This window comes from Anas platyrhynchos, chromosome 16 (assembly GCF_047663525.1).
Source record: "Anas platyrhynchos isolate ZD024472 breed Pekin duck chromosome 16, IASCAAS_PekinDuck_T2T, whole genome shotgun sequence".
Taxonomy (NCBI): Eukaryota; Metazoa; Chordata; class Aves; order Anseriformes; family Anatidae; genus Anas; species Anas platyrhynchos.
Genome location: NC_092602.1, coordinates 16,831,472 through 16,857,297, shown reverse-complemented (window position 1 = coordinate 16,857,297; position 25,826 = coordinate 16,831,472). Strand labels below are relative to the sequence as shown.

The window sequence follows — 25,826 nt, the reverse complement described above, 5'->3', positions numbered from 1 at the left end:
GAACTCCTTGTTTTTACAAAAGACAATGAACAAACATTTATTGTGTATTACACACACTCCACTCTCTGCTTCCTCAAAATGGATGTTTGGACCCTAAAATTCAGGCCTCGGCTCCTAGAATGAGGATTTGGGGATTTGAAAGCAGGGCTTTCTCACTTACGACTTTGCCATCTAAGAAGGACGCATTGCATCTTATAATAAAATTGTGGACCCTAAAAATAGGGAATTGCCCCTTGGAAATGGCAACCTACTCTGTAGGATTGACGTGTAAGCAAAGGCAGCTTTGGATCCCAACTATAGGCTCTCTTGTCCTGAAAACGTCCTGAAAGCTGGGTGCTTAAGAACAAGGCTGTGGTCTATACAGAGGAGCCTTGGTGCCATGCCTGTATGCTTCTCAGCTGCAAAGGAAGGGTGAGAAAAAGGGTTTGGATCCGCAAAAGATGCTCTTAGCCCTGAAGAGAAGGGGTTATAGGGTGAAAATGAGGCATTTGGCCCTAATGAGGAAGGCCCCAAGAAGGCGGCTCTGAATTCAAGAGGTGGGTCTCTGGGCCCTAATATTAAGGCTTTGGTCACCAAAAAGTAGACTCTTGGCCCTACAAAGGAGTAGGTAGGCAATCAGGAGGGGGCTTAGGATCCCAAAGCAGCGTCTGGGCCCTGAAAATCAGGGTTTGGAGCCTGAGCATGAGACGTCAGCCATGAAGAATGAAGTTTTAGAGCCTAGCATGGGGGTCTCTGGACACTAAAATGGGGCTTTGAACCCAGAAAATGAGCCTTTGTACCCCAACCTGAGGCTTTGAGTCCCAAGGAGAAGGCTCCGGGTGCTAAAAAAGAGGCTTTGGGCTCTCAGGTTGAGCCTTTGGGATGTGACTGTCAGGCCTTGACTCAGCAAATGATGATCCTGGCACGGAAAAGGAGGGTTCGTTCTCTAAAAAGGGCTTTTGAGCCCAAGGAGGATGCTTTTTGCCCTAATATGTGATGCTGGGGCCTAAAAATCATGGACAGCGCAGCCCGCTTCCTCTGTCTGGATCCTGAAGTGATGCTTTGATCCCTCCAGATGGGTGTTTGGACCCAAAGAGGAGGCTTTGGACTCTAACATTCAGGCCTCATCTCCTAGCATGAGGATTTGGGAATTTGAAAGGAGGGCTGTTCCTCTCCAATAAGGCCTCGCCATCTAAGAAGTCCGCATTGCAGGGAACCAGGTCCGTTGTGTCCGTTGGGACAGGACCTGCCACAGAGGCCCTGCTCCCGGTTCCAGAGATGGTCCCTGGGCCCTGATGTGGCAATAATAAGGTTATAATAAAATTGTGACCCTAAAAATAGGGGTTTGTTCCTTGTAAGTGGCAGCCTGGTCTGTAAGATTAATGTGTAAGCAAGAAAAAGCCACTAAAAAGGAGGGGTTACCCTTTCAGACAAGGCTTTCAAGCCCAAGGAAGAGGCTTTCTGCCCTAATATGTGATGCTGTGGCCTAAAAATGGTGGACAGTGCGGCCCGCCCTCCACTCTCTGCTTCCTCGAAATGGATGTTTGGACCCCAAAATTCAGGCCTCGGCTCCTAGCATGAGGATTTGCGAATTTAAAAGGAGGGGTGCCCTTCTGATTGCCTTGGATAAGGCAATCAGAAGAAGAGTTCAGATACCAAGTGGAGGTTGTGGACCCTGAACATAGGGATTTGGGGTGAAATAAGGAAGCATGGGGCCCTAATAATGAGGTTTGAGATGGTTAAAATATCAGGAGGGGAGGAGGCAAGAGGCAGTGAGGAGGAGGAGAGGGCGTGTCTTGTATCTCCAAGTCAGGCTTTGGAGCTGAAAGCTGGGCCTTTGGACTCTGCAGCTCAGGGTCTGGGTTCAAAAGTGTTGTTTTGCACCCTCCATCTAGGTGTTTGGACCCAAAGAGGAGGGTAAAAAACAAGGGGTAAGCATCTTAATATCTTTATTATCTTTTTTATAATATCTTTTTTATAATATCTTTATTATAAATGGAAGGCACAAAGCAAGCCAGCAACAGTCTCTGTCCAAGAGAAATACTTGGTGCTTTATAAACAAACAAGGAAGTACCCTTAGGTGGGTGTGATAATCCTCCTCTAATGCGTTTTTGGAGTGCAAAAATAGATCTGTTCTTTTCTTGCTCTTCTCTCCAGGACAAAGGCAGAATAGGCAACTGCAAAGTTAGACCAGGGAGGTCAGTTTGTTCCATACTGAGAAAGACAAGCCTGTAAAACAAACTAGACAGATTTTCTTGGTACTATTTATCTTCCTTCAGCAAAGGCAAAGCTTATGACACTTGTTGGTGTGTGTATATATATTTATCCAGTGCTCTCACAACAAAATTTTGATTTGAAGAGGACACACAGATCTGATTTTTTTTTCTTTTCCAGTAACTAGTATAATAAGCACTGGTATTTTTGTATAAAAACAGAAAAATACAAAACAAAAGACTGAATATTATGTGGTATGCATGACATTAAAAAAAAATGGTGGTTTCAAAGCAATATGTACCCTGGTGTGTTTGCCATATCCTAGAGTCCAGCTTAAAGTGCACCTGATCTGTATTGCATTTTGATATTAATCTCTATGTACAATGTTTTGCATGTAATTTATATGGTTCTTGGGAGAAAAAAAAAATGAATGAATTGTCAGTTAGCTTCTTCTGAGAAAGCAGAGATATTACTCAAATCAGAAGTGGACGAGCAGTTGAGGGGTGGGAAAAGGGATACATATACTAAATAAATAAATAAATAAATAAATAAATAAAAACATGCTGGGGGTGGGGGAGAAGGGAAATGGTTTTGAATCAATAAAGCTTTGGCTGTTGAGCAGAAACAATGCGCGAGTGCATCCAGAGAATAAAATGTGCCCACATGTAACTGTGACGTCCTCAGTGTGTCCACCAGCTTGTGAAATCAATCCCACATCTTCTCGTGGTGCTGGATGAATGGCTGAGCTTCCCATCTGAGCAAGGCAGAGCGTGCAAGTAGGGCCTGCAGGGTGGAAAGAGGGATGGGGATCAAGAAGCAAGCCCACTGCTATGACAGAGTCCCTATAGGCAGTGTGGGTTTTCTCTCTATGCAAGCCTCATTATTCAGAGGCAGAGTATGGCTTCGTCCATTCAAGGTCCAGAATCAGTTGTCAAATGCTAGCCAAAGCCAGTGGCTCCTGGGCTATGTGACAAACTAACCCTAGAGCAAAAACCCTCCTTGTCCTCTTACCTGGTGCCCTTTCTGCGATGCCTTTAGGGTGAGTCAAGGCTATGATCTCCACCTTCTGGGGCTGGTGTTTGAGCTATGTCCTACCTCAGTGCTGAGACTCTTTTGCCTCTGTAGAGGCCCTTTGCCATGACACGAGTGACGATGAGAACTAAAATCAACTAGCCTCTGAAACGTTCTTGTTCCCAAGCACAGCTTTTTCACTGGATTGCTTGAACTCCTAGTTTTTGGCCGAGAAGCTATTGTTTCTCTGTGCCTTTAATAAGAGGCTTTCTCTGGAGCCAAGTCAGGATGGCAAGATTGAGCTGGGCAAGGCTATCGAGGAGGAAATTCAATCTTCCCAGCTGGGTGTCTGACCCTTGGAGCCCAGGCCAACTGATCTGAAGCGGCTGTAAAAGCTTTATTTCGCAGCATCGCTGTCTTCCCTGCTCGCATTCTAGGCACGGTGTTTCTGCTGACAGCATCTTCCACCTCCTCAGCAGAAGCTGCTTCTTTCTTTAAACGTAGTACAGGCTGGACGCAAAGAAAGAAACTGCTAGCGGTGCTTTTAGCTATTTAAATGGGGAGAAAAACAGCCACTGTTTCTTTCTTTGTCCAGGGCAGCCACGAATGCTTGCGTGACGTGGGCTCCTCTCCCACGTCCTTAATTGCCAAGCCGATAGCGGCTCTGGTGACGTGTCCCATGGGTGTCTGTGCAGTGACGGGGCTGCCTCACCCCTGTGTACCCCAGGACAGACATTTGGGGGGCTCTTTGCTGCTACCACAGGGCGCAACCTGCGGGTCCTGGGGCAGGCAGGATGAGTGCTGCTGGGCCCGGAGGGTAGGCCTGGCCTGAGAGGAGACAGTAAAGGAGGCAGGTTTGGGGCTTAAAGCAGGCTTGTCCTGCCCCAGCCTTCTCCAGGACCTGTGTGCCTGGCTCTGGAAAGCTGTGACAAGACATAAAATGACTCGCAGCTTGCCAAGAGAGCTGCGGTGGTGGAGGAATGGCCGCCTCAAGGGGCTGAGGCCAGGCACCATCACGGGCAGGACTCGAGAGACGAGGCACGATCTTGGCACAGACAGAGAAGGGAAGGGGACGCACTGCTCTGCTGGCCCTGAGCGGTGCAGCCCCAGGAGAAAAGAAAAATCTGTGTTTCCTTCCGCTGATCTCCACGCTGAAGGTGCAGAAGGGTTCCGTGCTGTTGCTTGGGTCAGCCTTGTTGCCAGGTTGGGAATGTTTAGCCTCCCGGTGCTTCGGTGCTGTTGGGCTGCACTCAGAGTGTGAGCTCTGGGCATTATTTCTCAACTACTGCATTATTGGAGCGTACGGAGCCGAGATATTCTGCGGATAGGTGATTTAAGCCACGTCAGAAACACCGCTGTGGCATGTGCCAGCGTCGGACGCCCGTTCGACTGATCGGGCGGAGCAGGTGAATTGAATTTGGTGCTGGATGGCAAGGTGGTGTTGGGAGAAGAGCTAGGCTAAGGAGAGCTTCCTCTTGCTCTACCCCTTCCCATCTCAAATGGCCACTTCCTGGGGAGATGGGTTCGTTGGGAGGTTAACTACAACGTTACAGTGAGGATGAGGAATCCTCTTTAGTCCCGTAGGTATTTGCTGCCAGGCGGCAGCATTGATTTCAGAAATTGTATTTCAAAAGGGAAAAAGAAAGGAAATCTGTATTCTTTGACATACTCTCTTTTCTCGGAGAGTAGATGTAGGAGCTTCAGCAGTGCCCTTCCTCCAGAAACGATTCCCAGTGTCTGCTCAGACACTGAGGAGGAAAATGGAGGAGAGCCACCCGTTATAAATAAAGGAAAGAAGGGGTCATGGATTAAGGGAGAACCACTACTTCAAAAATTGGTGCTTTCTACAAACCGGTTAAGGGTTTGGGACCTGCAGGTGCTGCCTACACCTGTGTGCGTTGCAGTCGTGCCTGTTGCCACTGAGCAAAACGGGGAGAGCTGCTTTGTCGAACGCGGCGTGTTAAAGCACGTGACACTGCCTGGAAGAAAAGCACGGACTTCTTCCCTCGTGTGGGACTTCTTCCCTAGCGATCTGTGGTTTACCTGATGGTTTCCCATAAGCTGTGAATGTTTAAAAGAAAAAAAAAAAAAAACAAAACCAAAACCCAACCCCAGCGTTGAGAGTGGTGAGGCAGATCCTCACCTGGGGACTCAGAATCAGCGGTGACATCACCATGCGAAGCATTGTGTGCGCTTCGGGTCGGGGCTGCTGCGAGCCTCGCAGCGGGGAGGGAGAGCGGATCCGGGGTGCCTCTGTGTCAGGCCTGTGCCCTGGTGGCTTTGTGAGCACTGAGAGTTTGACTCCTGTGTTCCCAGCTCTCGCTTCCGCACCTGCGGTGTGGCAGAGCCAGCGAGCTGCTTCCTCAGCTGGAGGAGGAAGAGGAGTGACCTCAACATTGCCGAGGTAAAGCACAATTATTGAAAAGATTTGGCAAAGATGTGGGTTGTAGCAGCGCGGCTGCTGCAGCTGCAGCAGATCCTGGAGTATTGGAGAAGATAGAGAGGGGTTTCTTGGTGAAAAGAATGCTGTTAAAAGTGTTTTCATGCCAGAAATTAGGATAAACGCCTCTGTTGTTTGACATCCTCTATTGACCTGGCACATTGGCATTACAGCGTACCTGGCACGCTGTTTGTATGAAAAAAAAAGGTCTTTTAGTCAGGGCAGGCCAGAAACCTGCCTTGGCACTTCCACATCGCAGCAATGCTTACAGACCCTGCATCCTGGCTGCCAGGCCACGATCTAAATCCGATGGTGCTGTTGGTAAACTGAAGCTCAGGAAGCGCTTCTGGGTTTTTCTGTACTTCCATGTGAATTTTTACCCTCTGAAGATGGTGTATTAAGCTATTTTTGTAACAACAACTAGGTTTAAAAGCAGTTTCAGTTTAACATCTACATGCTTGGGTGTTATTAACAGAGCTTTGTATACTGAGCTGGTGCTTGGTAGGAGAAAAACCATAAATCTTCCCTGGGAAAGTTGGACCCCCTCAGCTACATACTGCTATGAGGAAACTCAGATGTAAGAACACACTTAAATAACACATCAGCAGAGCTGTTGTGCTCCTGACCACCAAAGGCACCTTTTTTACAACACCGTCGTACTGGAAGTTGATGCAGCTGGTTCCATCCTTAACGTGGGACTGTACAGTGCTGTAAAAGAAATATTTTTTCACAGCTTTGGAGAAAGTGAAGCAGAGAAAACCCCACCTAACCACTGATACCTGGACCCCAAACTGCCACAGACTGACAGCGATGCCCACTGGATATCTCCTGCTGCCTTCTGACTGCTCCAGCAGAAGTCCCGTTTGAATTAGCCAGCAGGTCCCTCTGAGTGGCTTTGCTGAAACTCCTGCCGTAGGAAGTATCCTACGGGAGCCAAGTTGCTAAACTGATGTGTGGTTTTCCCTTAACCCCCACAGCCCTGACTTTGCAGCTCCTGACGACACTGCCAACGTGTGCAGTGTCACCGTGTACCAACTAGGTGCCAGCTGCCATGGTTTATAGATTGTAAAATGAGTGATTTGGGACTCGTGAGCACTGAGAACAGGTTAGCAATTGCTTAAGAGCTTTACTTGTGTCGCTCTGGGGCAGGGAGATGGGTGAAACATAGACCAAGAAGAACCAGCAAAAGTCGGGTGAAAAATGGAATGAAAAATGTTAAGGCCAGGCAGCTTGCTCACTGCAAGTGCTAATCTGAAAGCAGATGGAGTGCATCTTCATACACTCCATCCTGAGACACTCCACTCAACAGGCCAGACCAGCTGATGAAGTGCATTGCTGTCCTGAAGTTTCATGTGATGGGCTACTTTTAAGTCTCTTGTTTATGCTGTAGTACTTGAGGTCTATGGCAGGACCACAGCACACTCTTATTTGTCTACCCTTCTTTCTTGATCGTGTGTGGGAAAGAGAGAACGTGCAGAGGCCCTCAGCCACATGGTGCACCTGTCACTCTGTGCAGCTACATCCCTGAGCCAAAGTACCAAACTTCATGCTTGTGAAAGGACTTTACACAAACTACAGAAATCTAAAATGAAGCATCCAAACACTTACAGAAGGGTGGGCCCTCTCGATGCACCTCAACGTGGGATCCACAAGTCCTCACGTGGTTTCATCCAGCACACTTCTCTGTCCCTCCTCGCTAAACTTGCTCAGAGGCAGCTGTTACCAAGGTGTCACAGTGACATCATTCAATTCTGTTTCTGAAGTCATCACCGTAGGCCCCTGGCAGCGGCAACACAACACTCTCTCTTGCTAATGCGAATGTCTCTGAAACAAGTAGAGAAGTCCCACTCTCCCCAAGCTGACTTTAATTGGAGTAGTTCCAAAATTATTCTCTGCCCCCCTACATCTGGGGAAGGTGTGTGAGAAATCTTTTCCTTAAGAAAGGATTACAAGCCAAAAAAAGCTTGCTTCTGATACGTTCCCCTTCCTTTTAGAGCTGTTCACCTTTGATTTCCAAGGAAGAAAAAAGAAGGTGAAATCAACAATTCTCCTCCTCCGAGTTGGGAATATGAAATAAGCCCAATTATTTAGGAAGCGTGAAAAAGGAAACTATACATTTCCTTGTTAAACACCTTGTTGCTTCTGAAAACTTTTCCAGTACTTTGCAGCTGCAGTGCTTTTCGGTGGGTGGGCAGCCGAGCTCCATCACGGCCACTCTCTCCCTCCCCCTCCTCAAAGAGAAAGGGAGAGAAAATACGATGCAAAGGGCTCAAGGGTTGAGACAAGGACAGGGAGATCGCTCAACAAGGATCGTGATGGGCAAAGCAGATGCAGCATAGGGAGACAGTAAGATTTCCTGCCTAACTACTACTACTCCCAGGCTAGACAAGTGAGAACCAAAGGAAAGAAACCAAAAACACCTTCCTTCCCCCCATCTGAGCTCTTCCAGCTCCTCCCCCCGTGCAGCACAGGGGAACAGGGGGACTGGACTGGGGTTTGTGGTCAGTCTGTAGCACTTCATCTCCACCACTCCTTCTCGGTCCCTCTCTGCCCCTGCTCCACGTGGGCTCCTCTCCACGGGCTGCAGCTCCGGCCCGGGGCCTGCTCCTGCGGGGGCTCTCCACAGGCCGCAGCCTCCTCCAGGCCACAGCCACCTGCTCCACCGGGGGCTCCTCCACCCATGGGGGGGCTGCAGCGTGGAGATCTGCTCCATGTGGGACCCATGGGTGCAGGGGGACAGCCTGCTCCACCAGGGGCCTCTCCCTGCACAGCCCGCAGGGGAACTGCTGCTGCCTGCCTGCAGCACCTCCTGCCCTCCTGCGGCGCTCACCTGGGGGGCTGCAGGGCTGCTTCTCTCACGCTTTCACAATCCTCTCTCCCAGCTGCTGTTGCACAGCAGTATTTTCCCCCCTTCCTTAAATCTGCTCCCCTGAAGCCCACCCAGCAGCACTCCCTACCTTGGCTCTGGCCAGCAGCAGGTCCTTTTTGGAGCCATCTTCAGCTGGCTCTGCTGTGACATGGGCCAGCTGCTGGCCTCTGGTCACAGAAACCACCCCTGCAGCCTCTCCATTATCAAATCTTTTTCATGTGAACCCAATTAACCGACTTTCCACAGAACACTGAGAAGAGCTTAATATCAAAAAGTCCTTTACAGCCAAACGTTTACCACAAGCAGTTCAACCATGATCAAATATCTTTCAAGGATATTTCATTGCATGTTAGTTTCCAAGTCTCAAAAGAGTTTCAGAAACTGACAAATCAGTTTGCTATGGATAACAGGGGCAAAGAGAAGTAATGTGTCTTTATTGAACACTGAAAAAATATATATATGTTGGTACCTTTTTATAAGCAGCAGTGCACTTTTCTATTCCGTTACCTAGCATACAAAATGGATGTAGAAAATGAATGCCAGGACACAAATGAGGGTTGCCATGATGAGACTCACGCTAAGTCAGTTTCTCTCCACCTTTAAAGACACATCACAAAGCATTGCATTGCATTATCTCACTCTCTTTCTTTAAAGTGCATAAAAACTATCCCTCCTACTAGATTCAGAATATTCCATGCCATATTTTTTTCTGAATCTTTTTCTCTGAGCTGAGAGAATGACAACTTCAGCCAGTACTGCAGAGTTATAGAGATAGTCATTTACCTCTGCTGGAAATCTTCTACAAGACTTTTTATTGATGACTTTGGGCTCTTGCTACAGTTGGAGCAAGTTTGATCTGGGATTTCTGGACATTTTGTCTGAGCAGCATGGTCCATTACTTACTTACATGGTCTGTTACTTTCTTATGGGTACCAGAGAAGGAATGTTTTGATTTTGTTTTCCTTATATCTAGACTTTTGTTGCCCTCCACTGGACTCTTTCCAGGAGATCCCTGTCTTTTCTGTAGTGGGGAACCCAGACCTGGAGACTACTCCAGGTGAGGCCTGACCAGGGAAGAGTAGAGGGGGAGGATCACCTCCTTTGACCTGATGGCCACAGTCCTTGTAATGCAGACATTAAAAACTTCCTATAGTCAGCAGGTTAAAGATATTCAGAGAGTAAACACAGATCACATTGACGCATGGAAAGATCAATATCATCCAATTTTTGTAGTGGTGAAGAGTCTTAGAAAGATACTGATATTATGCAAAATGCTACCAAAGTGAGAGAAATACATGAGACATGGTTTTGAAAGCTCTAATAAAAAAGTGAAATATTGTTTATTTGTAAATGGCACACTGGCCTAGTTATCAGTGAAGCATCTCAGGCCTAGTTATCAGTGAAGCATCTCAGATCCATGCTTTAAAATGAGATTCTGCATGCTGAGTCATTAATATTTTTATTCTTCATACCTTTAATTTTTCTCATGAAGTACACATTGCATTTTGACTGTACTTTCTTCTGGATCACTAACATCAGAAATGCAGTGTACCGATAACAAAACTAAAGGGAATTTTGGGTAACACTGACAAATTCAAATTAAAAGTAGAAAGAGGAAAAAATAACAGCTTTTTATATACTAATCACCTACATATAATAGTTAAAAATATTGCAAAATCTCACAAACATTTCCCTCTGTTACTCCTTTCAGTGCAATATCAGAGAAACGGGACACTAATAATGAAGTTGACAGAGCATCATAAATTAAACTCTGTTTTTTTTTGTTGTTTTTGTTTTTGTGGTGTAGTAAATTTTCATAATGAAATGGGACACCCATTCATAAGTTGTATTTCCTTCTCAAAAAGTACTTAAAGCAGCTTTTAAATATATGGTTAAAATAACTCAAATTCATAAACAAAGATCAGAAAATGAGTTTTAAAAATGAGGTATTCATACTATAAAAGCCTGGCAGCTTTCTAAGACAAAGAATGTCACCTCCCTGAATGTGGATAATGGCTGAAAGAAAATAATTTTACCTCTAATGGCTTTGATTTTGTTAGCAATATCTCATAACAGGGTGCCTGAAAAACAGCTTCCAGACACAGCCTCCATAGTAAAGCGGGAATGAATGTGATAAAGGGAGCACTCTGTCAATACCACTTTACAATAAAAGGCCAAAGCAAATTACTCTCAACAATGAATGCAGACAAAATGAAGATTCAAACAGGATTTTTTTTAAGTAGGGGACATGGAGTGAATTTCTATATAAGCAACCCATAAATTTTGCACCCTCATTTTAAATTCCAAGAGATGGGGAGAAAAAGAACATGATAGGCCTTCAATCCACAGGACAGAAAAATGCAGGGATTTCTTGTTTTCTTTCTCTTCTTTATATCCCATGTAGACAATCTAAAAGAAGCTTGGTGTTTAAACTCTAAAATAATTTTTGGCTGATTGTTTTGCCATGGCGTATATTGCTTTGTGCTTTCTCTGGGTCATTTTTTCCTTCCTGAATGTTGTGCAAATCTAATTTGCCATTCTGCTCTATTATCACTAAATGAGCTTGATCTAACAGTGTAGACGTACAGAGTTGCAAATCTAACTATAATGTAAATCTAACGAGAAAGGAAAGGAAACAAGAATACAGAATTAAATACAACCTTCACCATGTTACTTTCATGAAATAGAGTGAGATACCAGATGTGTAAGTACCTTTTGCTATGCTTGCTATACTGAGAGCTGCAGTGAGTGCAATTGGTCCTCTCTGGACTTTTTCACATATTGGTCCTCTTACCTTTTGTATGCCTTATGTAGAATAAACTACAGAAGAAGTTATAGAGAATTTCAGAATTTTCAGCCAGGGTACAGAGTAATGTAAACACTAACAACCCCTCTCTCTCTTCCCTTCATGATCCAAATAATTCCCTACATTTGTAAATTTAATTGGAATCAAAGCTGGCTATAAAATTTGAAGAGTGGTAAGGGAGTATGAATGGAAGGAAAGCAAGAGAAAAGATATAAAAAACTGCATGCAGAAAAGCATGATAAAAAGTGAACTTTGTGTCACATGAGTTCTGTGTATCAATTCTCCTCTTGTTTGTAAAAATGTTCACAAAGATCAAGGGATAGTTACACAGAAATGTTTGTGTTATTCAGAGTCCTGTCTTTGCAGATGACATGAGAAAAAAATCTTAATTACTTACTTAATTAAAAGCTGTTAAGAAGAAGCTACTTAGATTTCTATGCCAAGCACAAAAAGTAGGAATAGTTAAACATATGTTTCAGTGAAGCTAATCATACCTTGTTGGTGCATACACATCATAGTACAGATTTTATGAATTAAACAGCTTGCAAGATCATTTAGTTATTTTTGCGAAGGTCTGCTGGGCAGTTTTATAGAGATACGCTCAGCCCATCTGCTGATCTTTGTAAAGTAATTTGTGGGTCTGTGTGGTGATTTATTACTGAAACATTGTGAAGACGTACGAGGAACAGCTGAGGGTGCTGGGCCTGTTCAGCTGGAGAAGAGGAGGCTGAGGGGAGACCTCATCACAGTCTACAACTTCCTCGCAAGGGGGTGTCGAGAGGCAGGAGACCTTTTCTCCATTAACACCAGCGACAGGACCCGCGGGAACGGGGTTAAGCTGAGGCAGGGGAAGTTTAGGCTTGACATCAGGAGGGGGTTCTTCACAGAGAGGGTGGTTGCACACTGGAACAGGCTCCCCAGGGAAGTGGTCACTGCACCGAGCCTGTCTGAATTTAAGAAGAGATTGGACTGTGCACTTAGTCACATGGTCTGAACTTTTGGGTAGACCTATGCGGTGTCAAGAGTTGGACTTGATGATCCTTAAGGGTCCCTTCCAACTCAGGATATTCTATGATTCTATGATTCTAAATACAAGACAGCATGTAAGACATAGGGGATCTCTTAAAGAAATGTCCTAAACCCTGTTGGATACCAAGAAAAAATTCCTCATGATCCAGAGTCACTAGAATTAGGTATATGAACTAAGACTTCCTAACACAACAGAAAAAATACATAAGATACAGTCACACAAATTTCTTCTCAGATCTCTACAAGTTTCATTGCCTAGACATTATCAGATTAAATAAAAAATTATCAACAAAAAACCATTAAAAAAAAACAAACAACACATTAAAAATAAAATATTAAATAACGTGTAGGTACTAATACAGCAAGAATAATTCAAATACTTTAAAATCAACAATTAAATTGTGCAAAACTTCCACCATGTGCATATAAACACATACAAACTATCAGGAATAAGCAGACTGATAGCCTGTTAATTAAGCAATTATTGCAAGCATTATAAAATGCAAAGAAGTACCTAATGTGTCTCAGCAAATGTATTAGATTTCAAATAGATTCAATCTTTTAGCTCAGCAAGTTCTCTTGGAGTTTGCATCTCTTCTATTCTTGATTATAGCCCTCCTGTAGGTAATTTTTTTTTTGTTATCTTGGGTAAAAAATGGTCTTGCATATGAAAACTCACAGGTGTCAGGCTGTATTTATAGCTTACGTACTAGCCCTTACAAAGGCAATGCATATATTTAATGTGACAAATAAATTTTCCAGTTCCTTTCTCAATTTGCTTCTTTTTAATTGAGTAAGCAATCATTTTGTCTGTGTCCTGATTACATTTGGGATAATTTTCTTTCTAGTAGCTCATATGGTAGCTGTGCTTTGGATTTAGGTTGAAAATACTGGTCATAACATACCAATGATTTAGTTACTGCAGAGCAGTGCTTACACAGAGCCAAGGACTTTTCAGCTTCTGGTGCTGCCCTGCCAGTGAGGAGTGCACCAGGAGCTGAGAGGGAACAGAACCAGGACAGCCGGACAAGACTGGCGAAAGGGATGTTCCATACCCTGTGGTGTCATGTTGAACAATAAAAATAGGGGAGTTGTCTCAAGTGCAGTGGAGGGCTGTTGTTTGGGGTCTGGCTGAGCATGACCAGCAAGTAGTGAGCACTTGCATTGTGCATCACTTGCTTTTCTTATATTCTGTTGTTGTTGTTATTGTTTCCCTTCCTTTTCTGTCTTATTAAACTGACTTTATCTCAACCCACAAGTTTTTTTACTTTTTTTTTTTTTTTTTTTTTTTTTCATTTATTTATTCCTTCTCCCATCCCAATGGGGTCAGAGGCAAGGGGGTAGTGAACAAGCAGCTGTGTGGTGCACTCAGCTGCTTGCCAGGTTAAACCGCAGCAATCTCAAATACAGTTAAGTGAAGTTAAGACAACCAATGAAGTTATACTGGTAGAACAAGTGGAAATTCCTTGAAGTTATGCTATACATTGGACACAAGCAACTATACAAAGTCACAAGAAGTTTCAGGCATTTGGGCAAACTAACTTTTTCAACACAAGGTCCCTAACACCATATTCAGAACCTGGGAATTTCACATGTATGAATAAGAAGTTCATAGTGCTAACTACTCTGAAAATCATACCCCTTTTAACATGGATAAGTTTGGCTGTCAAGATTTAACTTGAGGGAAAGACATAGTGATATGTGAATGTCCTGTTGTGTACTATTCAACTACACAGTCCTGATATCTATAATGTATTTAACTACCAAAAGTATCAGGTGAACACTAAAAATTCATGGTACTTCTCTAAGCTAAACCTGGAAATTTATTAAGAATTGCTTTTCACTGGTAGAAAAGTCAAAATGTTAACTGTATTAAATTTAACAGTTAAATTTCAAAGCTTTTGCCATTAAAAAAGACACCAAATGCTACTCTACAATTTCTGTGAATAACAAGGTATATTTTTTCACCAATTGTCCATTTGCAATTATTTTAAGGAAAATGGCAAAAGTTGCGAAGAGAGTTTAAGGCATCACATAGCTCTGATAGAAGATTTAGTACAAGATATTAATTGGATAGTAAGCAAAATAATGAGAATATTGAAAGACAAAATAATGAGAATACTGAGAGACAAAAAAAAAAATAAAACAGCCCCAACCCCCCCCCCCCCCAAAAAAAAAAAAAAAATCTAAGCATTTAGAGCTCTCAGAGAAAAATGGGATGAAAAACAGCACTAACATTGCAAATCTATGCTATCTGGGAGGCATGATTTTTCGTCGGGAGCTAGGACTAATAGAAATGCTCTAAGGTATGAAATGAAATCATTAAATATTTAGACACAATATAAAGACTTTAAGTTCAGATTAATTAGCACTTATGTTATTTATTAGTTGGATTTGTTTTTACAACAGGAAGGATCTGTCAGGGCTTTGAGGGCACCAAAAGGTTTTTATGTCCCTGACCAGCCTCTCCTCAGGACCATACCCACACTTCCATAGACTTAAGTTCAGGCCTGGGCTTTCTGTCCTTGTCTGAATTATATTGTAGGTGTGCCTGTCTACAGTTCTGTCTCAACCTGGACAGTCTTTGGACCCATGCTTCAGGCAGCTTTTCTTCTTGGATGGTACACTTTGATGTATTCTATAGATTGCCTGTAGTCTCACCTTTGGCTCTGTCTCCTTTCACTCTTGACTGGATTCCTTGTGTACCACTGGATCTGGCTTATTGCTTGCTGTGTCTGAGGGTATTGATGTTACTGACGCAGTTACCAGCACCTATCTCCTGACTTACCTGGCTTTAGGGAGCAGCTAGCTTTCACTGCTTTCTGACAGGATTCTTTCTTTTATGAGATGAGCTCACTCAAAATAGAGACAGATAAGGCCTAAGAAGGAGTCCTTGCTTGGCTGCAACACTTAACAACACAAGAATGCAGATGTTATACATCTACATGTAGATAACTGATATATGAAGGCATTCAGAGGGACATTTGTTGTTGTTGTTCCCTGGCCCTAGTCTTTTAATGTTGATTTGGGGAGAAGTTTTCAATATCTTTCAGAATTTTTGTTGTTGTGGTAGTCATTATAATTTTTTTTATTATTTTTTTTTTTAATGATGAACTTTATCTTTCACCTCCCTTGCCAGGTAATTCCTTACTTGAGGTACCACTGAAGTAGGGTTGGTATATGTTCAGATAGCTAGACAGTTCAGCAATGTCAGTGTGTGGATGCCACACAGGTGTATATGGAGGCCACACACAGTTTTCAGCTAGTAGCCGCATTAGTCAATAGCCAACAGCTTCCTAAATTTACTCATTGTTAACTGTTTATAGTTTAAATGAAAATTGAAACCATGAGTTGAAGCCCCACAACAAGACACCCTGTGGGGCTTAAACAAGTAGACCTCAGGTATCTACTCACAATTCTGTCCAGTGCCTTACATACATGCTGCCAAAGTGGTGAAACATGAGATCACTGGTGAGCTTCAAATATTTGGCACTCATAGGATGTTAAGGTAGAAACTAAGGTAGAAACTCTGGAAAGTGTGAAGATTCTAACAAGCTTCCTTTTTTTTTTCTATGTGAACTCTAAAGATGTTACATATAGGGATCATAAATTTATTTCATTTTATATCTGCTGAGACAAGACATTTTATATCTGCAAGACAGCTTGTATTAATCTCATAGTCTATTATTATTATTATTATTTGTGTGTGACTATAAACTGGTGTTGATTTGCTCTCCTCACCTCCCTCATATATTTAAGAGAAAGCTTTGCAAAACAAGGGTTATTTGTGTTAATGTGTCAAGCTCATAAACACTTACCAGCTTATGAGTTCAGCCTAAATAAGAGTATTTATGTGTGGGGGGTGAACCATGAACCTAAGGCTTATTTCCTAAGAAAGAAAAATAAAAAATGTGCTAATTCATTACATCACATAACCTCCTCTAATTCTGAGCTCTTAAAAAAAAAAAAAAAAAAAAAAAAAAGTGAACTTACTCAATACAAAATTTCCCAGAGTTTACTGTTGGATTCACACTTGCAAACTTTATGAAGCAGGCATTATTCATAGAAGCAGTAGACAATATTAAAAGTAAATACTAATTTTGAAAAATAATTATCCCATTTGGTATCTACTAATGCAAGAACTCTTTTCAGATGATACAGTCTTTATGCTTTTCCATACAGACAACCTTCTTCTTCAGAACAAAGTCACACGGCTACCACAGCACAGATGTGAGAGGGTAGAAAAACTAGCCACCTGTGTAGATTAGAAAACATTTTGCTTTACACTTTAGATCACATGGTGTTTGAACAGTCTTTGTTGAGCTTATTAGCAGGCCATAAAATAACAAAGACTGAAAATTAAATTGATTGTACAGAAACAAATTGCAGTTGCATTGTGATACAAGCACCATCTTGTGATACAAGTTCACCATCTAGATGCCCTCCAGCAGAAGCAATATGGAGCACTACAACATACATATTTCTAGATATCAAAGAATCACAGAATTGAAGGAGTTGGAAGGGACCTCTAAAGATCATTGAGTCCAACCCCCCTGCCAAAGCAGGTTCCTCAGAGCAGGCTGCCCAGGTAGGCGTCCAGATGGGCCTTGAATATCTCCAGAGAAGGAGACTCCACAATCTCCCTGGGCAGCCTGTTCCAGTGCTCTGTCACCCTCACCGTGAAGAAGTTCTTTTGCGTGTTGGTGCAGAACTTCCTGCGCTTCATCTTGTGGCCATTACCCCTTGTCCCGTCCCCACAAACCACTGAAAAGAGGTTGGCCAAATCCCTCTGTCTCCCACACGTCAGGTATTTATTTACGTTGATGAGATCCCCTCTCGGCCATCTTTTCTCCAGGCCAAGCAAACCCAGGTCTGTCAGCCTTTCTTCATAGGGAAGATGCTCCAGGCCCCGTACTATCTTTGTGGCCCTCCACTGGACTCTTTCCAGGAGATCCCCGTCTTTTTTGTACCGGGGAACCCAGAACTGGACACAGTACTCCAGGTGAGGTCTGACCAGGGCAGAGAAGAGGGGGAGGATCACCTCCCTTGACCTGCTGGCCACGCTCCTTTTAATGCACGCCAGGATCCTACTGGCCCTCTTGGCCACAAGGGCACGCTGCTGGCTCATGGTCAACCTGTCATCCACCAGGACCCCCAGGTCCTTCTCCTCAGAGCTCCTCTCCAGCAGGTCATCCCCCAGCCTGTACCGATATATGCAGTTGTTCCTTCTCAGGTGCAGGACTCTACACTTGTTCTTATTAAACCTCATTTGGTTTCTTTCTGCCCATCTCTCCAGCTGGTCCAGGTCTCACTGAATGGCAGCACAGCCTTCTGGCATGTCAGCCATTCCTCCCAGCTTTGTGTCAGCAGCATACTTTCTGAGGGCAGACACTATTCCCTCATCAAGGTCATCGATAAAGATGTTGAACAAGACCGGACCCAGCACTGACCCCTGGGGAACACTGCTAGTCACAGGTCTCCAGCCAGACTCTGTGCCACTGATCACCACCCTCTGAGCTCGGCCAGTCAGCCAGTTCTCAGCCCACCTTACTGTCCACTCATCTATCCCACACTTTCTCAGCTTTGCTATCAGGATGTCATGGGAGACAGTATCAAAAGCCTTGCTAAAGTCAATGTAGATGACATCCACTGCTCTCCCCCCATCTACCCAGCTGGTAATGCCATCATAGAAGGCAATGAGGTTGGTCGAGCACAAATTCCCTGTGGTCTTCAAAGGAAGAGCCTTCTGCCTTTAAATATTTCCCCTTTGTTGATGGTACTTCCTCTGAACAGTTTTCTGATAGTTTAAGGCCACTCCGCAGACCAGAAAACCCAGTCAATAATTTTCTTGCATAACCTACTTACTGACTATTCATGATTATAAATTAATATGGTAGGATATGGAATGTTTCAGGTGAGTAAACACTGTATAAAATAAAATGAATTTGAAGAAATCCAGGACTTGTAAGCAGATGAGTCAGATTCATTCCATCATGAAACAAATGTGTCTTATTGGCGGAATCACTAAGAAGACCTGCGGAGCTAAATATTGCCTTATAATGTTCTATCGGTCCTGACCTGTTGAGTTTGAAGGTAGAGAATATGGCACAGATAACCACCACTTGCGGTATTTGCCATAGTTGATTCCTTTGATAGGAAACTACTAGTCAAGTAAGATCAGAGAGAGCTTTCCTGGACATCCTGAATTTGGAACAGGCCATTGTCACCTGGAACAGTGATAGTAAGCTACTGTGCCCTCCATTTTGTAGACTAAGGATTTTAATGTTAGTGAGGGTGCCATAGCTGGCCCCTCTCTCGCATGAACATCTTTGTGGACTAGTAGGTGTACTGTAGTTTCTTTGATTTGGAAATTCTTCAGACACAAAGCAATCCTTTGTGTGTGAAAAAGATAGTAAAAGTCTGATAAATTTTTATTTATATTGCCCCTTTCTTCTTGCTAAGATCTACCTTAAATTATTGATTCTTGCTGTTCTTAATCAAACTTACACCAAGAGTCTAGATCTCCTCCTGTAAGGGAAGAATATTGATCTCTTCAGTTTCTGTGTTGACCGTGTAATCTTGACCTTCTTCCCCACCCTCTTTCCATTCTCGTGAGAACAACACTAATGTTCACTTTGATTGCAGTTGCTTTAAACTGTACATCTGGAATATAATATTGAGTTACCATAGTCCCAACCCTTCTTAATACCAGATGTTGCTCGTCTGCCAAATGCTCAAGCAGCAATTGTTCAGACCATTTGCAGTTCTGTGCTTCAGCCCACATCTGAAGTCAGTCTATGCACTGCAGAAAATCAATATTTCAGGAAGGTTTGCCTGTATTAAAGTCCTCAGACCTTCTCTGTTAGCAGCTCCATGAAGCTTCTGGCCTTTCTCTGAGATGTCATTAACAGCTGTCCCGTGCCTTATGCACACATCCAGAATAAGATCAATTCCATAAAGAGATTTTAATAAGGCTACTAGAAAGCAACCAATACTTAGCCCCTTAGCTATACCGTAAAACTGCCTGCCCTGCCTTTGCTCAGACCCCCCATAGGCAGTTGCAGCTAACAGTATGGTTCACCCTGCTCTCATCTTACAGGAGAGATATGTGGCACAGATGCACCTGCCTCTGGCCTCTAGCATGGAACTTGTTTAGGGGTCTTTCTGCTCTTTTTGAACGCCATCACTATTCATGGTATCTAAGTTGGAGATAAGTTATTCCATTCTTGATTAAAAAGAATACTGACTTGCACATTAGAGCATCTTTCTTCACAATTTATTGTCTTCCACTGAATCCTCTACTTAGTCAAAATTGTACAATATGGATCAATTCAGATGGCATCAGTTCTGTATCTTAAAACTGAGGCTTACAAAGATTTTTCTCTCTCTTTGAATGTCCCATGACCTTGTCTGCCATTTTTAATGCAGCTAAACATTGTCCAGATGGTTTTAGTGCTAATGATCTTCCCAATGATACCACATAATGACCTGCTCTTTGCAATATGTGAGAAACATGCTGGCTATCTCATCTGATCAAATTACTAATTTGCTAAATTATTAGCTTCCTAAGCATCACATTTTCCTATACCTAAATAACCTTCATAAGTGTAGTCATGAAATAAATTAACTTTGAGGCCAAAATTATACAATAAATTCAGAGAAAGGGGAATAAAAAATCATTTTCTTGGCAAATTTCAAATTTCAAAATATGTACATGCAAAAAATGCCAAAAAAAAAAAAAGAAAAAAAGGAGTCAATGAATAATTTCAAAAATATTTAACATTTAACATTATACACATTTTTTACATGACTGCATTCTTTTCTTCTGAACATGAACATGCAAATAAAACTAACTCTTTACCCCCAGAGAAGTTTTGCAGAACCATAGTTACAGTTCAGACTGAATTATAACAACTAAATGGTTTTAAATGATACCCCATGTTCCAAACTAACAATAATCTCGGTGATGGCAAATTAGAGTTTCTATTGCTCAAAGCACTATTTAATTAAAGTAACTGCTCAAACTAAATCACCATAATTCAAATAGATAAATAAATAGATAAATTGGTTAGACTTTCTGGTGATTAAAAATTGGAACCACAAGTTGGAATTTTATTTTTTGCCTAAAATAATTCTATTTATCTTTTTCCAAAGCACAGGAAATTAGGAATTGGTTTAAAGCTTTACTGCTAAAATAGGACATGGTTGTGGACATTAGGAAAAAATAATAGAAAAAAAAAAAAAAAAAGAAAAAAAGAAAAATCTAGAGAAAGTATCTTGGAAAGCAAGGAACAAACACCTTATTAAATCTATCTCTCTATATATACATATAAACTGTTTGCACTTTCTCTCTTTCTCCCACCCCCACCTCCCAATATATTTTCTTAGAAATACCAGCATCGATTAATTTTTTGCTGTTATTGCATACTAGCATTATATTCAATCTTCTTATTCACATTAAGTTTTTCTCTACTTATGGGCATCTGCTTAATTCTATTATGGGGCGATTGCCTATGGCTAAGGCATCTGGATGCTGATGAGCATTTATTTCACAAGAAAGCATCAAGCAGCCCTTGCCACTCAAGATAACACTCAAAAACATATTTTCAGGATTATTAGGGTGAAATAATAAGGTGGAGCTATCAGAGGACATGTGAGGAAAAAAAAAAGTCAGCAGAAGTAGCAGGTAAAACAGCAACAACAGCAAACAACAATAACAACAACAACAAAACACATTCTTTCTGTTTTGGTATATCCAAGTATAATAAAATCTAAAGTTTAAGATAAACAAACTTGCTGCAGAGAGGCGGTTCTACTTTCAAAGTTTAAGTAAGGGACCTTTAGCAAACAAAACATGATTTGAAGGTTTTCCTTTTATATATCTCCCATGTAGTTATAAGATGCTTCTTTAAGTATGCTTGTCTGTGCTCTTGAATAACCATGGAGATACTGAACCACCACTGTTGCATCTGTTATCAACATAAGCATATGAAAATTAAGTCTGTTTAAGTTAACACTTCCCACCTCCCCCCCAAATCATGTTGGGTTTTAAAGAAAATACTTTTAATATTCAACAAGTACACGATAAAGTCCTAGTTCAAGGATAGACTTACAGCATAGGGAATTTCCTTTTTTTAAAAAACAAACAAACAAACAAACAAACTATTGTGTTGTCAGCTATGAGTTGAATACACATACACACAAAAGCTACAGTTTGTTGGGTGTTTCTAAAGCAAGTAAAAATGTTAAAAAGCTCAGTTTTTGTGGAACTAGAATGACTTTCTATCTGGGAAATTTCTGAAGTCATTTATATATATATGGTATTGATGCAGAGGTACTGCTCATCTGGTATTCTGTTCTTCTACCTTGGCAGTTACAAATTGGCACCTTTTCCCCGAGTCACCCCAAGCTCTCCAAATATAATAGTGAATAAATAAAAAGTGAATAAATGTACAATGTTCTTTATTTGCAGACAAAAGGTCTCGCACATGTTACATGTATATCTATCAGATCACCTATCACATGAGAAAACATGCTTCCCTTCTGAAAACACATGTGTGGGAAAAGACTGGCTTCTGTTCCTACACAATCTTCTATGAACACCAGAGGAGCACTTCTGGACTAAGAATAAAATCCGCTCTCCCATATGGTCTTGCAAAGTAGGTGGCAGATGAGGAAGAGACAGAAAGAGCCATGTTCTCTCATGTTTAATTACCACCAAAAAGCTGGTGCCCAAATGCCCTCAGCTTCAATTCAAATGTTTTCTTTACTTCTTTTTATTGGAACAGTGACCCAGAAGCTGGGATTTGACTAAGACAAAGGGTAGAAAGCCAGAGAATGAAGAAGGTTATAGAAAAACCCTTGTTTTCTATAACCCTGTTATAGAAAAAAACTTTTACCAATCGTAGACTCTGCCAAATGTAAAATCAATAAAATTATTCTATCTGCATTCCTACAGAACTTTATTCCTAATCAAAGGTCACCACTGTGAGAGTGGTGAACAGACAATAAACTATTATAAACTAAATAAGTTTCAGGGGAACCAAAATAATGACATGTCAAAAGGGTATTGACTACACTACCCTTCTGCTGATTCTGTCTTTAATGATAGGAAGCAACAGCTAATTATGCTTTTAGCATATTGCTTTTTACTATGTAAGGTTTTCAAGGAATTTATGCATAGAAAAGGTCAAAGCATTTTCTCTAAAGACAGGACTGAAGAAGGTCACAGTCCAGTAAAGAAATCTTGCTGCAGTGAATGATGCTTCCAGGATGAAAGCAAAGCCAAGTTTTCTTTCCAATATATTAAAAACACACTTCCAAAGGAAACATCTTCCTTTTTGTCTACGTATGGGTGAATTCCTACTAATAGTGTTGTAGTGTGTTCATTCTGCAAACTGTATTAAGAGCTAGAGACAATGACAAGTGTTCATAAACACGGGAACGCGATTTAACAATCCATGCTTTTGTATTATGCTTTTGTGCATGGAAAGGTAAATGGATTTGTAGGCTCCTATTGAATCTGACCCCCTCCTCCCCCCCCCCCCCTTTTTTTTGTACCTGCAAAAAACAATGATTATGCAATAAAGGCAGTAGAAAGGCATTCTGTAAACTGAGTCACGCTCTCGCAAAAGGTCATCTTAGAAATTCCCACACTTACCAGGAACCTTCTACAAAAACAAATGTACTTGCCTAACAGCCACTGAATCCCCAAAACATCACATTATTTCTCATATCCATATTTTCCAGTGTTATGAATGCACATTCAATGAGCTTTGTTTGGGTTTTAAAACAGCCTACTGCAAATATCCCAGGGTTTCTGAGCAGTTGAATTCACTTGAAAGCGAATTCACAGATGCTTATATTCTTATTCAAAACTAAGTACATACGGATGATGCAGTATGGCCAGACAGCCACGCAGAGGTACAGAATCTTCTGGTCTGATAGAGATTTTCATATGTAATTTGTTCATGCTGGGTTTCAACATTGAAGGGCCGTGTAAAGTTGTGATGCCTTACCCCTCCTTTCCATCTCTCCCTCTTTCCCCCAGCCTCCCCTCCACTAGTACCAGGAACAGAAAGCCAGGCATTAACAAAAGTCTTTGAAAATGAAGTAGAAGATCCGGGATCGATAAGCAATTAATTGAAGGTGTAAACGGAAAGTGTTAGCTACAGGTTTAACACAAAGAACTGATGGGAGAGTTGTGATACTGTAGGATATTGGACAGTAATTGGAGAATATAAGAAAGCATGCTGGGGAGCTGAAATATTATAACAGGTTTTAAGTAGAAAATGGATAGGGCCTAATTTGTATACCATTGTTAGAAAGGCCTAAAAGTAAACCTCAGACAGGAATCAAACCCCAAACAGGAACAATAGGGAAGGGAAATGTTCCTGGGAAACAGGGGCAAATTGATTTTTTCAAACTCTCAAGAAAAGGAGGCTTTAGATGCCTATTGGTGCTAACAGACACCTTTTCCAGATGGCCAGGAGCATTCCCACATAGAACTAACAAAGCCAGAGAAGTGTCCAAAGTATTGTTGAATGAAATTATACTGAGATTTGGTGTACCCTCAGTAAGGTCTACTGACAGGGGACCACATTTCACTGCAGAACTGACCCAACAAGTCAGCAAAGTGCTGGGGATTGACTGGCAACAACACACTCCATATAGGCCGCAGGCAAGTGGCCACGGGAAAAAACATGAACCTTTTGATAAAACAACAGATTGGTAAAATCTGTCAAGAGACCAATATGTATTGGTAAAGATAAGTCTCTGTTGAGATATTGTATGGAAGGCCTTACCAAATGCCATACGAAGGAGAAGATCTAATGCAAGGAGGAAACCAATCTTTGCAACAACATCTTATAGTTTGGGGCAAGCAACTAGAACAAATCAAAAAGAATGTTTAAGCACTAGACCTTTTAGTTGCCTTCCAAGGGGAAGTATGCACTTTAATAAAGCTGAGTTGCTGTATGTATGCAAATGAGACAGGACGAATTGAGACTGATCTCTCTCTATATATATGTATTTGGAAAAGACCAAGATCCTACATAAGGTAGCTCAAGATGACACCTCATAGGGTTTTGGAGAATAAATTTACCTGCTTTATAACCATCCCAAGGTTGTAGACAGAGTCTGATTTCCGCAAGTCATTTGCTGAACAACACAGTAGAGCTCAGAACAGGTGTCGTCAACAGACTTCAAGTGACTGATCGGCTAATTTGATGAGCTAATATGACTAATTATCTATAGCTACCAGGACTAACAGTTGGGTCCTTGTGGAGAAATGAAGGAGTGTTCAAATGATGATGTACTAGTTTTGAAGTCTACGAGGATATTCCACCAAACTTTTGAAGGATAAATTCCATGCTAGGCCAATTGTAATGAAATTTTTCTATTATTTCTACAAAGCTGTCTCAGTTTGAAAACGTGAGACAGTTCAGTGTTGGGTAGTCATCTGTCTTAAAATGCTGAGAAGATGGGGCTGCATTCATTTCCAAACTGGCTGTGATAAAGGCCTTAAACTTTGCATTACGTTGAGGCAGTGGTGATCTCAGCCTTATTATATTTCCCTGCGTAATGTAGCTCCCAAAAGAGATCCCAAGGTCCAGAAAAGACATGGAAATAACTGGTGGGTTGTAAGGAAAAATCATATTCCATTCTACAGCAACACCAGAGCTGTCTGGAGAGTTTAGGAGTCATCTGAAGTTATTTATGTTTGATTTGAACTGAGTAAGATCTTACTGAGTAAGTATTTATTAATAATTAATTATTTAATATTGCAGAACTTACTAGCACAGGTATTATGGTTGAGTTTGGGCCAGTGATCTTAATGTTGCCATGAAGATTTAAAAGGCAGTCCAGGGAAATGTCTTCCAAATATAGAATCATTAAGGTTGGGCCTTCAGAATCATCTGGTCCAACCATCTACCAACGTCACCCACTAAACCATGTCCATAAGCAACACATCCAACCTTTCCTTAAACACCCCCAGGGACGGTGACTCCACCACTTCCCTGGGCAAACTGTTCCAAAGCCTGACTACTCTTTCTGAGGAGAAATGTCTCCTAATTTTCAATTTAAACCTCCCCTGGCAAAACTTGAGGTCATTCTCTCTAGTCCTATCACCTGTGAGAAAAGGCCGACCCCCTAGATCCCCATAGATTCCTTTCAGGTAGTTGTATATGCATTACTACTATCTGTTTAAAACATCTGTTACTTTCACTCCTTATCAAGATGCAAGAGAGATTTCAGACAATGCAACTCTTCCACATCTGATTTTCTCCATAATTTTCATTTTTCATCTGAGACATCTCCAAAGAGGGCACAAGTTCATAAGAACTTCCTTCATTCTGCTATAGATAGAGTCTACTTACTGGAGATGATTATGCTATTAACATAGCAGCAATTTAAATTACCAGAAATATGTGCACCAACACTGGGGAAAAAGGCCACAGTATTAATGTAATTAATAA

General features: G+C 41.9%; 2 long non-coding RNA genes across 4 annotated transcripts in view; one reads left to right on the top strand and one right to left on the bottom strand.

Annotated features, from left to right (window-relative positions):
* Positions 1-1,911: 1,911 nt before the first annotated feature.
* Positions 1,912-11,545, bottom strand: LOC139998803 (uncharacterized). 2 transcript variants are annotated; one of them, XR_011803754.1, is made up of 5 exons: positions 8,602-11,545; positions 7,253-7,468; positions 6,283-6,352; positions 2,857-2,976; positions 1,912-2,156 (listed from the first exon to the last, which is right to left on the bottom strand). It is a non-coding gene; the product is annotated as an uncharacterized lncRNA (long non-coding RNA). The 2 variants fall into 2 exon arrangements; XR_011803753.1 differs by lacking the exons at positions 1,912-2,156; positions 2,857-2,976 and having other exon boundaries at positions 5,602-6,352.
* LOC139998802 (uncharacterized) overlaps positions 3,891-25,826 on the top strand; it is a 44,195-nt gene continuing 22,259 nt past the window's right edge. The window contains exons 1-2 of one of the 2 annotated variants that reach the window (XR_011803752.1): positions 3,891-4,610; positions 5,521-5,608. This is a non-coding gene — a long non-coding RNA (uncharacterized lncRNA). Of the gene's footprint in view, positions 5,609-25,826 lie in introns of both variants that reach the window. The other variant, XR_011803751.1, reaches the window with a different exon arrangement.